This window comes from Ruditapes philippinarum, unplaced genomic scaffold, assembly GCF_026571515.1.
Source record: "Ruditapes philippinarum isolate M1 unplaced genomic scaffold, ASM2657151v2 ctg3424_1_1_1_1, whole genome shotgun sequence".
Taxonomy (NCBI): Eukaryota; Metazoa; Mollusca; class Bivalvia; order Venerida; family Veneridae; genus Ruditapes; species Ruditapes philippinarum.
Genome location: NW_026861910.1, coordinates 249,633 through 259,313, shown reverse-complemented (window position 1 = coordinate 259,313; position 9,681 = coordinate 249,633). Strand labels below are relative to the sequence as shown.

At 31.9% G+C, this 9,681-nt stretch overlaps 1 long non-coding RNA gene across 1 annotated transcript; it reads left to right on the top strand.

Annotated features, from left to right (window-relative positions):
• Window positions 1-241: 241 nt before the first annotated feature.
• LOC132717331 (uncharacterized) lies at window positions 242-8,021 on the top strand. The gene is made up of 6 exons (XR_009623946.1): window positions 242-497; window positions 1,459-1,536; window positions 2,900-3,004; window positions 3,379-3,520; window positions 4,036-4,199; window positions 4,737-8,021. It is a non-coding gene; the product is annotated as an uncharacterized LOC132717331 (long non-coding RNA).
• The last annotated feature ends 1,660 nt before the right edge of the window (window positions 8,022-9,681 follow it).

The following is a 9,681-nucleotide window of genomic DNA, read 5'->3' as shown; positions in this document are numbered from 1 at the left end:
AAAGCTCAGCATTGACTAACAAATTGAATTATTGGATTAAAGTTATATTCCTGGTCAAATTCATCAAAACAGATTGTCAAATTAACGCCTTATTGTTATCAAATGCATTATTTAACTAGTATTGACAAAGTTTTCCAACTTAGAAACGCTTTCCGTAACATTTCTGACCGATCTAAAAAATGCATTTTCTTATTTGACTGGGTTAGTCAAATAAGATTTATATTTTGGCGGGAAGCCTTCGATTATTTCCGTAAATGTTCGGATCTGAGTCACGTGATATGATTTACCAAACCAAAATAATGGCGGACAATACGAAAGGTGTGTCACGTATACGAGAAATAAATTTTGAGATTGGAAAAGGAAAAAGCGAAAAGTGGAAAGAAACTGTGATTTAATTCAATCAAGGATATACTCCGGTAGTGATTCAAAGCGATGAAAAGTTCTAAAAAGGGTAATTAAAACCAAAAGCGATCGTGAAGTTGTTATCTGATTGACAGGTGAGGTGATCATCGTTTTTGTTTGCATTTAAATTTTTCTTGGTCTTAGATCTACTTATAGAAAAATTTCACCTACGAATATATAAACACAGATATTGTGTTATAGTTTTTAGGATGGTTTTGACTTGTGATAAAGAAATTAAGCTTGCAGATCCACGTCTGTGTATCAAGTTTTCGTTCACTGTAATTTTCGTACCAATAAATTGTTAACAGGTTAAATAAAAGATCGGCTGAGCCTAATCCTTTATAATTTTATGGCGTATGTTCATTGTAACCATTGTAATATCGTTTAAGATGGCCAATCACTATCTTTTAAGAATCATTTAAGACACAACAAAATTATATTTTGTAGTCTAATATTTTGAATAACTTTTATTTTCCAATCACATTATTGTTTTTTACTGTAAGCTGTACTGTATAGTAACTACAATGCTGTGAAATAGATTAGCCACATGTGTCTCAAAAAGGGTTAGAACTATTGACTAGCAGAACAGGCATTTCTTCAAAGCATGTTCAACTATCACGCTTATTCAAGGGTAGTCCTATAAATGTGACGTCCTTTGATTTTGAGATATTTTTGCTTTTGGGCAACCTTGACCGACATTTAAGCAATAACAAGCCTGTAAGTCTGATATATTGATCTACTATCCAGGGTTGTTGAATCTTCAAAGAAATAAAGTAGAAAAAATAAAATGTTGTTTGGAAAATCGCACAAAAATCAATATTTTTGTCTCATTTGAATCATTTTTGCAGTAAAATTTCAGCATTTCACAATTTGAAAAATAATCATGGACAATAACCATAATTGTGCTGGAAACGTTAGATAATTCTTATTGACAACCCTTCTTCCTTATAAGCAGTGCAGCAATTCATGTATAATACTGTACTATTGTATTTGTAATTGGTTTGAATAGTCAAGATTTTAGGCCATGGTACTAGTATGCTATATTTTCAATTACAGAAATAAATCAATTTCATCTTCATCATGTGTTGCAATACATCAAAGATGACCTGGACTTCAGTGCATATGCAGAGGAGAGTAAGTACACCATTTTTGTCGAAAGTGACAGGTTATAATAATACCTTTCAAAATTGCTATATAACTATATACTTGCATAACTAATTTACTTATATAATTCATATAAAAACTGATTAATCTTAAATACTGCTGAATTCATGTTTTTTTATTAGTTTATTGAACCAATTAATGGATATATACATGTCAACATGTGATCCATATATATCATGATAAGATATTCATATGATTTTAATATTAAACAATAATGACATTTTTAAGTGGCATATAATACTGTATTAGAAGAAGAAGAAAAAAAACATGCATTACATGGTTAATTTTGGTCATTTTGGTCCAATTGAAAGATTTTGGTGTCATCTTAAATGATGAGTTTGATATTTGTATGACTCCATAATATTATTATAGGTAATTGTTCACTGAGGTGAAAAAATAATAGACTAGAGGGTCATTATAGGTCTTAAATCCACTTGTGAAAAAAATATATATGAGCCGTGTCATGACAAAACCAACATAATGGTTTTGCGACCAGCATGGATCCAGACCAGCCTGCGCATCCGCACAGTCTGATCAGGATCCATGTTGTTCGCTTACAAACCCTATAACAAGTAGAGAAACTGATAGCGAACAGCATGGATCCTGATCAGACTGTCGTGACGCGGCTCATATATGGTTTTTGGAAAGGATTCTGTTATGTAGTCAATTCTCAGACCATACAACAAAATAGTTACAGATTCCTCAAAAGTGGAGTATACTTTCTTAGTTACAATCAAGCATCATGAATTACTAATTTCTAGCTTCTTTTTTTCCAAAGCTATTACATTCTATGTCAGATTGCTATGTTGGCATACAATTGCATTATTTAAATATTTTGAAATGTATCAACATGTAACTTGAAAGACTTGCTTATCAGGACAAAGTGTAATTGTTAAACAGGGGAGCATACATGTTCTTATGAAAGCAGTCATTGAATTTAGCACTGGCCTGGTGGCCCATGGCCAGTGAAAATTAGTTTGGGCCAGTGTAAATTTTAAGAAAATGTAGTTAAATATAAAGTAGAATAAATTCAAAACTGGAATTGGGGCCAGTGAATTCAAAATCTTAAATTCAATGACTGTGAAAGCAATATTTTTTTAAGTTATATCCCTTTTAAACTAAGAATTTTTAATAGACTGGTGTTATCACTGCATGCATTATACTGCTGTATTTGTTGTTAATAACAAGGGCAGATTCATGTCCTATAGTAAAACTTGGTGAAGACTGAATATATACAATTCTTATGTAGAATATTTTTCGCTAAAATGAAAAGGAATTCCACAATTGATTTCTTTTCTTCTAAATCTTAAGCAAGTTATGGTTTAATCTTCAGGTAGCACTAAAGAAAGCCAATAAAATCCTTTTGGAGTTGAATTGAGACACAACCATTCATTTCTGGTTTAGTTATAAAACTGCTACAGACTATAAACTATTCATGGTAAGTAAACAATTATTATATATTTGATTTTGTTTGAATGTTTGATATTTTTATATGATTATTCTGTTGCTCAAGAAATATTTAGATAAAATTCTAGATAGCAATACATAATTGTCATTTGTTGCAAGAAAATTAATGCATGCAAGATGTTTTGATGCATAATGTGGAATACTTCATAGGTTTATGGTAAGCATTTTATATGTAAAATAAATGTGAAATGCTTAGTAATGTTTCATAAAACTTGTTGAAGGCTGACTTCTTTGCCATTTTTTAATGCATGCTTATTTGTCTTGATATTTTATTTCAGGGAATAATATATTTTAGTGTCTGCATCAATCTTATAGTTATTGAGCATGAATGGATTCTGTTTTCAGATGATGGAATACACCAATGCCTTGTACAATCATGGCCCATTAGAAACCAGAACAAACCATGGCTGCAAAGGAAATAAGATGCACATAGTCTGAAAGATCTGGCTGGTGTTCTGAATAAGATGACATAATATCTCAACTGCAGGTATGTTCTCATCAGGTACAATAAAAGAAATTTATATTGACAGGGTTCCCCCTGGAGCAATTTTAGTTTGCACCACCAGATTGGGCAATCAAAAAAGTTGAGGCCATAATGGCTCCAATGTTGGAACCATTAATTCTGCAAAGGAGATATGTCTATCTTTGTTAAGATATGCTAGCAGTTTGGAGTGAACTTTTTAAAAGAATTTATTTTCCTAACTGGAAAGGAGTATATGTCCTGATTAATACAAAGCTCATATGTCTATTGATTATAGAATGTTCAATGTTTACAGCACCTTTATATGTTAACGCAAATGGACCTACAACCATTGTATAAATTAATTGGCACCTTTATTGCACTTATCAATTGAAGGATAGAGCTGTGTAAAATCTTTTCAAAGATAATTATTTACATACAGAGATTATATCTGGCATATGAATATGTTAATGTTAAAGGATTTTTCCTTACTAAAATCATTTAAATAAAAATATCTTTCCATTATTTGTATTCATTTTTAGAAGTACATCTGGCATGTAGGGGTTTCACCAGCACATCTTGATGTATTGTACCAAAAGATTTGCTTACACACCACCTGTTTATAGGATGCACACTCTTCTTGCAGCCATAGATTATAATATACATGCAAATAGACCACACATCACCAACAAGGGGGATCTGTTAGGTATGCTACTTACAAAACTCCAACATCTAATGTTTCACAATTTTATAAAATGAAAGAAAACAGTGTCCAGTTTGTGTTAATAAAGTGAATTGTTTGGAACTATAATAATGTTCAACATAGATGTACTCTGTACTGAGTCTAATATGGATGTAACATGTTTCTTTGTTTATTTCAATAGAAAGATTTCAGTTCTTCAAACATATAAAGAGGCAAAACCTAAATAAAATGTTGTGCTTTATCTTCTTTGGGCATATAGATTCTCAACATTTTTTTTTCATTTTTGCATATGAATATAAATGCTGCATATCTTAGTATTAAATGTTCCTGCCTCTATGAATTATAAGATATTTTTATTGAATGTGTGATCACTATGCATTTATATTGCCTATATAATATTAATTTCAATCAAAAGAGATTTTGCAGTCTCTGAATAACCTGACTAATAAATTTTGAGGACATAATTACATGTAATGCATTTTGAGAATTGTATACACTTATGATTTTTGTTATAACAGGCTTGTTAATTTCTCATTTCAGACTTCAGCGAGTCTGGATGAATTAAAGAAGAAGAAAAAAGTATCATCATACCATTTTTCATGATGCTATAACTCTGAGAATTAGTGACAGGGAGGGGATATATAAAATAGAAAGTTAGAGAAAGATGACCCCCACAGACTTTCAAAATATTTGGCCCAAGTTAGCCCGAAGCCTACCCGAGCCATTCACGAGGAACATAAATCAAGATATGATTGACTTTTTATGGAAAAGAATGATAAATAGTGTGTTACACTGATTGCCCAACTATTCAAACATATTTAAGCTGACATTGAACACCTGGTATTCATGATAGTTTTATGAAATATCTTTTTAGATATGGCACTGTATCTATCTTGTTTCGAAAAAAACTCTCTTGATTCATTTGTCATGACTCAAGGTCTGTTTTTAATATTTTGTCAGAAAAATGACTACTTTTTATACAAGTGCAAAATATTATCCAATCTATTAAACTATAAGTGCTGCTATGAGCTTTAATGTAGTAACAAAGTTAAAAGTATTATTCAATTATATCTTTTGATATACATGTACTATGTCATTCACTTTAGCTCAGCTTTTCTTTTTTTTTTTCTTCTTTTTTGAAAAAATAAATAGAGGTTGCTGCCGTTGCCTTCTGCAAACTTGAACCTTGTTCATAACTTTTAAAGTTCTTGGTGTATTGTCTAACCTTGGCCTTCATTCATAATTGACCTTGACCTTCAAGGTTAAATGTCTAAATTTTGGCTTTGCTTGTTATTTGCTATTAGTGGCTTTAACTTTATTGCCCTTTGTTAATTTTCATATTTCATTTTTGTCTTGGCCATTTCTCCTAAACTATATTGTTCACAAGGCAACACATCCGACTCGCGGAGATCTAGTTGTTATTAGTCCATGAATTGTTTGTAGTCCAATCTAGTTTATTAGACCAATGACACAGGGGCATTTTATATAACATCCTTGTTCAATCAAACAAGGCAAGCCTTAAAATTATCTTTGTATTTACTCCCTCATCCCATTCCAGTTTAGATAGGTTAGGTGGGCTGACAAAATATTTATTTTTGTGCCCCCACTTTAGTGGCGGGCAAAAGCCGGGCATTTAGATTTACCCTTGTCCGTCCGTCCGTATTTCACCTAGAGTCATGAAACTTTACTGTAATGTTGATCAGCAAGTGTAGTTGTTCACCTTGGTATTTTCATCTGGATATTTTTAGTATTTTCAGAGTTACTGCCATTGAATTTTTTGCAATTTTCAACTTGTGTCACATGTTACTCAAGAAGTATTTGACCTACAGCAATGAAACTTTACAGGAATGTTGAACATTATGTGTAGTTGTGTACCTGGGTATTTTCGTCTGGATTTAGTATTTTGAGAGTTATGGCCCTTGATTTAGTAAAATTTTGCAATTTTCAACTTGTGTCGCATGTAACTCAAAAAGTATTTGACTTAGAGTAATGAAACTTTACAGGAATGTTGATCAGCATGTGTAGTTGCGCATCTGGGTATTTTCATCTGGAATTATTTAGGATTTTTAGAGTTATTGCCATTGACTTGGTAAAATTTTGCAGTTTTCAACTTGTGTCACATGTACATTTAACTCAAAAAGGATTTGACATAGAGTCATTAAACCTTATGGGAAGGTTGCTCAGCATATTTAGTTTTGCAGCTGGGGTTTGGCTTGTGGATTTATCCAGTATTTGTAGAGTTATTTCCCTTGACTTAGTAAAAAACGTTTCATTATGTTGTTATTTGTTCCTTGAGTGCTTGAGTGAGAATCAACCAACTTTACAGGAATAATGATCAACATCCCTAAATTACAGGAATAATGATTTACATCACTGTGAAGCTATGAACCTGGGACTTTCATGTGGATTTTTTCCAGTTTTGTTAGAGTTATTGCCCTGTACTTACAGTAGTATAAATTTACAATTTTCAACTTGTTCATGCATAGCTCAAAAAGTATTTATGTTTTCTTTCATTTCATTCAGCCAAACATAAATAATTTATCATTTAACTCCATAATTAATATCCTACAGGGATAAAATATAAATAAGAAAGACAATATAGGAGTGGCTACTACAGGTTCACTTTAATTTATCGAATAATTTACAATTTTCAACTTGTTCATGCATAGCTCAAAAAGTATTTCACTAGTAGGCCTGAATGTTTAAAAGAATGTTGGTCAGCATGTTTACTTATGCACCTTGGGGTTTACTTGTGAATTTATTCAGTATTTGTAAAGTTCTTGCCCTTTACTTAGTAAAAGATTTTAAGTTTTCAAAAAATATTTGACCTAGAGTCATAAGATTGACAAAACAGTGGCGCGTAGGGGGGACCCGTGTCCTCTGGACACATTCCTAGTTATTCAAAATGTTTGTCTTGTTTTATTTTTCATTAAAATTATATAATGTAGTTCAAACAAATTGTGAATGCATGAAAGCATCTGTTTTACTTGAAAATTTAGAACCATATTTTCAGTTTCAATCAACAAATATCCCAACATTTGTATATTTACAATTAAAAAATCACGAGACAGTTAAAAAGATGTCATTCTCATTGACACTCTGATTTCATTTTTAGTAAACAAATCCTGGGCAATAAGATATTTTAGGTAGCTGTGCTATTTGTAGGTAGGTCGCGGGAGTGGGGAACAAACATTATTTTACATTCAGGGGTAAGCCTAAGTTTTTAGGCTTGGTAGGAACATTGCCCTTCCCCAGATAATGGCACCAACTGATTTTGAGGTAATTAGATTTAAAGCTCAAGATGGCATAAAGTTTAACTTCCTTTAAATATGTGTAACATTGTAAGATATAGTTTATGTAACTCAGAAGGAAAAATTCTGATTGCCATTAGTTTTAAGATTGGTCCATTTGATTATAAGTTCAAGGTCTCAGTGACATGTAAACTCATTGTCCCAAGGTTTTGAACATTTCCAGGGACATTGCTTAGATTAGTAATTAAGCATTAGTTTGGAGTTAGTAAGGTCTAAGGTCACAATGGCTTAAGCATAATATCCTTCATCACCAGAAACCCATAAGGGGTTAGCTCAAGTTCATACAATTTGGTTGGAATTAAGATATTAATTATTTATTTCCTTCTACAATATTGGCCATCTTCACACTTTCTCTTCCTGTTAAGACAGCATGGATTGAATAAAAAATAAAACTATAACTGTAAAGAAGTCACTGGTGTACAATTTTAAGAGTAAGAAAAAGAAGATATGCTGTTCATTTGAAAATATTTTATTGTTGTTTTACTGCCAATGTTCAAATACATGTTTCAATTTATCTGTGTTTTTGTTATTTTAACAACATTCCAAAATGTGTCCTGAAACGTGCTAAGAGAAGTGGAGCGTAAATTAACATTGAAAGGTATTTGTAAAACATTGTTACAATCAGTGATCTTATTTGAATTTTAAAAAAGTACATTTGACATCAGAAAATAGAGAAATAAAGAATTCCTGCAGAAAGCCCAAAATGACAAAATTGAAACTGTTGCAGGCTCTATTTGGTGAGCCTGTTGGAAAGTGCAAGTTACCTTCCATGCCCCCCTAGCACCAGCTTTAGCAGAATTCAACATTTGAACATAAAGTGGTGAAATTTATGGTTTTATGCCATACCGGTGTACATAATCCAGAGATTAGGATTTAATTCTTGGCAATCTTATTTTCAGTGGAATGGAACTGTTCATTGTTAACAGAATAATATTTACACAGGTTGCACTGTGTTTGTATTGGAATGAAATTCTCATTAGTACATTATTTTCCATAATGTGCACTTTTACAAAAGGCTAACATAAAAATCAGGTCTTGAGTGATCATTTTCAAAATTATAGGCATCAGAACTTTAACTTGGTCCTTTTTCCATTCTGGTTTGCTTATAAATGAAGTATAATTATACATTATCATATATCAAACGGTTGAGTCTGTAGATGTTAATTATGTAGATCTATTGGCTTTTGCATGCAGTTGACTGGTTATTTAATCTGGTAACACCCTATACAGGTTATTACACCAGATTGCCAAATTATATTTCTTTTCATTATAATTTCCTAACACAGACACTTGGTTTGGAGCTCAAAACGCCTTTAAAATAAAAAAAAAACAAAAAAACTTAATATAAGCCGTTTTGAAAAAAAATCATATTTCAACATCTATAATATAATACAGATTGAGCACCAAAGCCCAAGTGTCTGTGTTTCATAATATTTACATGACGCACACTACTGTATGCCATATTACTACGATGGAAGCTTGGCAATAGGTACGTATTATTTCTGGTACGAACCGATCATAAAGAACGGCTAATTTACCGATTTCAAATAACCACAGCAACCGTACGACATAGACATGACCAACGCTCCATCTTCTTGTTTACTGTAGATCTAGTGAGAGTCTCAGACTTTGTTCTTTTTCCGATTGTTTTGTAACGCGTTACGAGGATATAAGCTACATTCCTTAGCTAATAAATAGCTTTTCATATCGTTTATTAATTACAAAACATCAAATAAAATTGCATCCGTCATTTATATTATATATCTCCTATATGTCGGGGTCGCAAGTTTGTTGACGTTTCTAATTATAGCGTTTCCGAACTTGTTTCTAATTATAGCATTTCCGAACTTTTCCGTATGCAAATGAGTTAATTCCGAATGAAACCGATCGGGCCCGAGAGCTTTTACAAATGGCGGGGATTTCAAAAACTGGCGATATTATATCCAGTTGCATCCGAGTGTTTCGGCGAAATAAGATTAAAATTGTATAGCAGTTCATCATTAATGAGGATATACTTATGATTTAGGTGATAATTTCTGAAAACTAAGTTGTAGGGTAAAATATCATCGTTGAACGGTATTATAACTTTAAATATCAGAATTTCATCAGTCAAATAAATCTAAGAATAAATGGTGTCCTACTTCTTTAGAGAAAAAAAATGTAAATGTGAGAAG